General features: G+C 39.5%; 1 pseudogene; it reads left to right on the top strand.

Moving 5' to 3' along the window:
• The first annotated feature begins 4,307 nt into the window (after positions 1-4,307).
• LOC114162336 lies at positions 4,308-6,505 on the top strand (annotated as a pseudogene).
• Positions 6,506-6,833: the final 328 nt, after the last annotated feature.

The following is a 6,833-nucleotide window of genomic DNA, read 5'->3' as shown; positions in this document are numbered from 1 at the left end:
CTAATAGATTATCGTGAGTGTGTTTTCACTACATTAGTGCAGTACCCTCAGCTAATCTATTAGTTAAGTAGCTAATTGATTTATGAATGCACATGCAAGAGTTTGATGGTTAATACAACTCAATGCAAGCTTGTTTTACATATGATATTTTTGCTCTAAAACCCTACTGCACAAGCTAATAAAGAAAGACTAATTCTAAACTAGTAATTCACATGGTGTGTAGCCTTGGACATCATCAAAACCATCTTCATTTGAGTTGAAGTAGCTCCCCCTTTCAACAATCTTCCCCTTTTTGATGATGGCCAAAATATGTCCTGTAACATAGCAGCATTATGTGTCCTGCAATACAGAGACAAAAATATCTTTTGGCAGGACGCGTAGTATAGTACATTCATCACCCAGCCTTTGGCAGGACACGTCATGCCGGTCCTGGTCGCATAGTATAGTACATTCATCCCCAAGCCTTTGGCAGGACGCGTCATGCCAAAAATTTCTATGCTGTTTTGCTATTAATGTTTTTGCAAGAAAAATCCCTCTTTCCATAGTATTCCCTTAGGGTATGGTAGTCCCACAGTCTTGAGAAGTGGAAACGTTGCTAAGACTTGTTAGAGGTGACATTGCAAGTGAAGAGACTTAGGATGAAGAGACTTAGGATGTCAAGGGTTGCATCAAGAGAAGTTGTATACTCATCATTAATTGTGATGCCTCCTTTTTCAAGTGTTTGAGTGGGAAAACTTTTTGGGGTTTTGGTTTCGTCTTATAAATAAGGGCTTGGAACAGAATTTGTGTACACTATCTCATTTGCTTGCTTTTGAGAAATCTGCATCACTTACGATTGAGTGTTGTCCGATATATTCTTTCTGTGTTCCATCAACTTTCCTTCACATAAGGTATGTCTAGTGATAGTGATATTTCTTCTACATTAGGGTCAAGTAGTAGGAGTGGAGAATTAGGGAATGATTGTAGTGGTTATTTGTTTGGCAAGGGTGGAGTTCAAATGGAGGTTGTTCCTGAAACTATGGAGGATTGATGAGTTCAAATTTTTGCCCTCATTTAATATTTAAATTTGGGGATTTAATTGAATTTTCTGTGCTTAAAGATTGATTTAATTAGGATTTGTGATTATTGTATTTATTGAGTAAGTTTGGTAAAAGTGGCGTAAAAATTGATTTTAGTTGCATAAAATATTATTGGATATTTTAACGTTTGTTAATGCAGCTGGAATTTATTTTTGGTCAATTAATAATGTGATTTTGAAATATTCAAAGTTACAAAATAAGTCCAAAATCAAGAAATTCTGAAAAGAATAAATCAGGAGCTAAATGCACCCCCAGATTTTATTTACACACTCCTCCCTCAAGTGGACCACAAAAACCTGTTCTGCACCCCCAGTTTTCACTAAGTTGCACCCCTCCTACCACTTAAACTCCACTCAACCAGATCATGCCATGTGGCAATCCCCACCTTTTAAGATTAGCCAACCATAAGCCGCCACGTGTCATAATCCCCACCTCACCAAATTAACCAATCAGATTCTGCCACGTCATCATCTTCATCTCCCAAAACCCTAACCCTAATTTTCTCCTCTCCTTCCACCCTCCACGGCAGCCGCCGCCGCCAACCTCGCCGGCCACCACCAATCTGCAGCAGCGGCGGCGCCACCATCTTCTTCTCGCGTCCAACAGCAGCCTTCACGCACCATCTTCTCCATGGCAGCAGCGAACGCGAGCATCCACCACGCCACCACCATCTCCATCGAGCTTCGCACGCCACCACTAGCAGCGAGGAATAGATCGGAACAGCACCACCGCAACAGCATCGCGACGCCATCTCCTTCTTCCCGCCAGCGTTCAGCCACGACCACCACGAGTTTAGCAAAACCAGCGGAGACGTCCACACAGCCGCCGCCGCACCACCGTTTCCAGCAGCGCAACTTCTCGCCCCTGCACCTGTTCGCAACGCCATCTCCGTCCACACGCAGTAGCATCGCTTCGCAAACGCGAGCAAGATCCGCACCAGATCTGTAACTCCATCACAGCAGCCACCAGCCATTGAATCACGACCGCGAGTTCTTCTTCCTCACGCATCAGCCATGGAAACTGCCACACCTCCGCGAACCAGAACACCACCACCACGAATCTGCATCTGCGCGAACCTTCTCCGCAGCGCATCCGCCAGCGCAAACAGCGCGCACCTTCACACGCCAGCAGCAGCACCTGCAACCACCGCGAGCTTTGCCGCAGCCACCATGAACAGCGTCGCCGGAGAAGAAGAAGAAGCCTGCCACCATCACGTTTCAGCCGTCAAAGGAGGAACAAACCCTAAGGAAGGAGAGAGAAATCTGATTTGGAAGAGCTGACACGTGGCAGTCTCTCAATGGACACTGAAATGGTCAAAATTGGTCAACTCTGGTAAACTCTGGTCAAACTGGTCAAACTCTGGTCAAATTCTGGTCAATTTTGTAAAAATGCTTAAATGAGAGGGGCAGAATTGGAAATTGGAAAGGAATTAAGTTGCTAATTAATTAAATAAAAATAAAAGATTTTAGCAACTGACAGATAAAGCCCAAAGTCCAGTGGAAGCCTATATAAAGAGACTTAAGGGAGCAAAAGAGGGGACTGACGACTTACAATTTTATTTTACAGCTTAGACACTTAGAACTCTCTGGTTTTGGCAGATACCGTCTCCACCACATCTCTCATTCTTTCTTTTATTTTCTTTCTTTCATATCATCATGTATTCCATCAAAGCCATGGAGGGCTAAGCTTTTAGGGTTGATTCCACTGTAATTTCTTAAATGGATTCTGAGGTTAGATGAATTTATATGTTTTGTTATTTTGATTATTGTTGTGGTTTTTGCTTATCTATGTCCTTTGCTTCTTAATCGAATAGAAAATAATGATTTTTAATCTACATGCATGCTAATCATATGAGTTAAAAGGTTTTTAAATTAAATTGAGACTTTACTTTGATTTTGTTTAGAAACTTTCATTTGATTAAATAAGTTTTTTGCCAATAATTGAGACTTTAATTTGATTAGAGGTAATTACTTTAACTAAAATTAGTCAAGACTTTACTTTGATTAATTAAGTTTTCTATTTGGTAAAGAAACAAAGGAATAGACATGATTAGGCATAGTAAAATTAATTGAGACTGTACTTTGATTAAATTTACTATGGACAATCTAACAATTCTCACTTTTAATTGAGACTGTACTTTGATTAAAAGTGAGGATGCCAACAAATGAATTGAGTCTTTACATTGATTTATTTGTAAATCAACAACAATAATTAATTTAACAATAATCTCTAGATAACCAATGAAGAATCTGATTTAGAAAAAGCAGTGGAATTGACCTATTTACTATTACTGTGTTTACAATCTTCCGTGTCATTTTCTTTGCATATCAAAACCCCCCTATTTTTATAGTTGCTAGTTTTAAATTGCATTTTTGAGAATCAAATATTTGAGATCAATTCCGTATTCGTTGTGAGACGACTCAGGGTTATCTTAACCCTAACTATTTTCTTCACTACAAACTGGCAATACTGAAGTTGCTAAAGTAGTGGTAATTTGATCGCCTAACGACAGCGATATCAAATTTGGCGCCGTTGCCGGGGAATACGGTTAGTATTTCTTTTATTTTGATTCTGTTTTTATTTATTTTATTTATTTTATTTTATTTTATTTTATTTTATTTTTTATTTTTTATTTTTATTTATTATTTATTTTACGCATATACGTTTGATATAGTTTGTTATTTTGTAGAATCTAGTTTTCTGTTAATATATTCCAAGCAAAGTTCTATTTTTGTTTTGATTAAGAATTTCTTTTAAGAAATTTTTTGAGACTAGTTTGGAAAACTCTGTCTAGGAAAGACTTGGTATTTAAGTTGTCCACTGTGACGCACCTCTCTTTCCTAGGAGTAGACCCAACGAAATCTTAACTCATTTCTTTCTTGAAATATTTCTCCAAAACAAGAATAGGAAGAAAAAAAAACACGCAGGGAAACACTTTCAGGTGGACTTGCATAGTGCATGACTCGGGCCAATCCGGGTCAATTTTATCAACTTGATTCAGAACTTGAAAGGAACTTGCGTAAATCACGTAGGAGACTTGATCTCAGGTGTTCTACTGAAGGAGCACCATCATCATCTGAACCTACCACTGAAAGTGTACCACTAGAATCACCTCCGGTGATTAACATATCTTCTGATCCATCACCTGAACCAGAAATTCATGAAGATAGAATGGAAGAAAGAACAATAAGAGAGTTGGCTTCACCGGATGCAGCAATTACACAAAACATGTGCATCCAATATCCAGATGGAGAATGTGAGCTTAAGTCTGGGTTAATCCATCTTTTACCCAAATTCCATGGATTAGCAGGAGAAGACCCGTACCATCATTTGAAGGAATTTCATGTTGTTTGTTCATCCATGAGACCTACAACAGTGACAGAGGAACATATCAAGCTTAAGGCTTTTCCATTCTCATTGCAAGATGCCGCTAAGAATTGGTTATACTGCCTTCCGCCAGGATCCATCAATACCTGGGAGACTCTGAAAAGATTATTTCTGGAAAAGTTTTTTCCAGCATCTAGAGTTACTGCTATTCGCAAAGATATTTATGGGATAAGGCAACAAGAAAGAGAAAGTCTTCACGAGTATTGGGAAAGATTCAAAAAGTTGTGTGCTTCATGTCCTCATCACCAAATAAACGAGCATCTCCTCATTCAATACTTTTATGAGGGATTGAGTATCATGGATAGACAAATGATAAATGCTGTAAGTGGAGGGTCATTGGTAGACAAAACACCAACAAATGCAAGACAATTGATTGAAACTATGGCGTCGAACCATCAACAATTTTCCACAAGGAGTAATTCTATAACTCTATTGAAGGGAACCCATGGAGTAGAAGCTTCATATGTTGCAGATCACAAGAAATTAGAAGGGAAGTTGGATGACTTAGCAGCCATGGTAAGGACCTTGACAGACTTACAGAAAAAGCCTAACCCTTCTACTTTATGTGGAATTTGTGCTTCTACTAATCATCCTACAGAGGCTTGTTCTATGTTAAAAGAGACAGGGACGTTAGATAATGAACAACCTCAGGCATATGCTGCAAACATCTATGGCAATAATAGGCCACCTTGGCAGCAATACAACCATGATTTGTCCTCCAACAAGTACAACCCAGATTGGAAGGAATATCCTAGCCAGAAATGGGGAAATCAACAGCCTCAACACCAACAAGTCTATGTTCCACCTCAACAGAGGCAACAACCACAACCAGCGGCATCCTTTGGTGATTCAAACATGGAGGCAATGATGAAAATGATGGCTGACATGATGAAGGGACAAATCAATGAGTTGAAACAGACGATGGAAGCAACCAATCAGAATTTGCAAAATCAGATTGGACAAATGGCAAATGAGTTAAATCAGATGAAGTCTCAACAAGGCTCAAGCAATTTGCCTGCACAAACTGTAATCAACCCGCGAAATGTAAGTGCTATTACTTTAAGATCGGGTAAGCAAATACAAGGTCTTGGGGATGCCCAAGAAGATGAAGATAAGGACAATGAAGTTGTACCTAATGATGAAAGAGGAAGATCAGATGAAGCAACACAAGCAACATCTGAGATGCCTGCACCCAGTGATAACTCCAGGTTGGTATCCCCTAATACTTCCTCTGAAAATCCTTCTCCTTATTCTCCTCCTCCTCCCTATCCAAACCGTTTGAAACCAAAAACTAAAAAGATGGAGGAGTTAGACAAAGAAATCCTGAATACTTTCAAGAAAGTGGAGATAAACATTCCTTTGTTGGATGCTGTGAGACAAATTCCTAAATACGCCAAGTTTCTCAAAGAATTATGTACACATAAAAGGCGTATTATGGACAAAGAGGTAGTGAACATGGGAAGAAACGTCTCTAGCTTAATCAAGAAGCCTGCAGTCAGAATGCCGCAAAAGTGTAAGGATCCAGGTAGTTTTCTGTTCCCTGCATTATAGGAAGTACTAAGTTTGACAATGCTATGTTAGATTTAGGAGCTTCTATTAATGTAATGCCTTTATCTGTTTTTACTTCACTTCATCTTGGACCTCTTAAGTCTACTGGTGTGGTCATTCAATTGGCCAACCGTAGCACAGTTAACCCTGCAGGTGTGCTAGAAGATGTGCTTGTCCGTGTGGACAAGTTAATTTTTCCTGCAGATTTCTATATCTTAGACATGAAGGATGATGAAGGAATGAGTTCAACCACAATCATCTTGGGAAGACCATTCATGATGACAGCACGTACCAAGATAGACGTGCATGCAGGATCCTTGACTATGGAGATAGGAGATGAGAAGGTGCAGTTCAACGTGCTAGAAGCCATGAAGCACCCAATTGAAGACCATTCTTTGTTTTGTATTGATTTATTGAGTAATGTAGTGAACAATTATGCTTTTGGACTTTTGGACGTTTTATCTGGTTTTTCTTCTTCTTTGGATTTTTCTTTTTCGAATATTTCGGGCTCAATTTTAGACGAAAGAGAAAATTGTAAAACAGGTGATGTTGAGGACGCGGTGTCACTATTTGATACCTCTGTAGCGTCCAAGTGTGATGCTGAGGTGGCTGAAATTACCTTAGGCAATAAAATGTTGCCATCTGTGGAACAGCCACCCACTTTGGAGTTGAAACCTTTACCATCTCATTTGAAATATGTTTATCTTGAGAGGGATGGGAAACTCCCTGTTATTATATCTGCCTTGCTTACTGACGAGCAGGAACAAAAGCTATTGCAGGTTATCAAAGATCACAAGCGAGCAATAGGCTGGACTTTGG

This window comes from Vigna unguiculata, chromosome 9 (assembly GCF_004118075.2).
Source record: "Vigna unguiculata cultivar IT97K-499-35 chromosome 9, ASM411807v1, whole genome shotgun sequence".
NCBI lineage: Eukaryota > Viridiplantae > Streptophyta > Magnoliopsida > Fabales > Fabaceae > Vigna > Vigna unguiculata.
The sequence above is the reverse complement of the archived record's forward strand: the minus strand, read 5'-3'. Positions and strand labels throughout refer to the sequence as shown.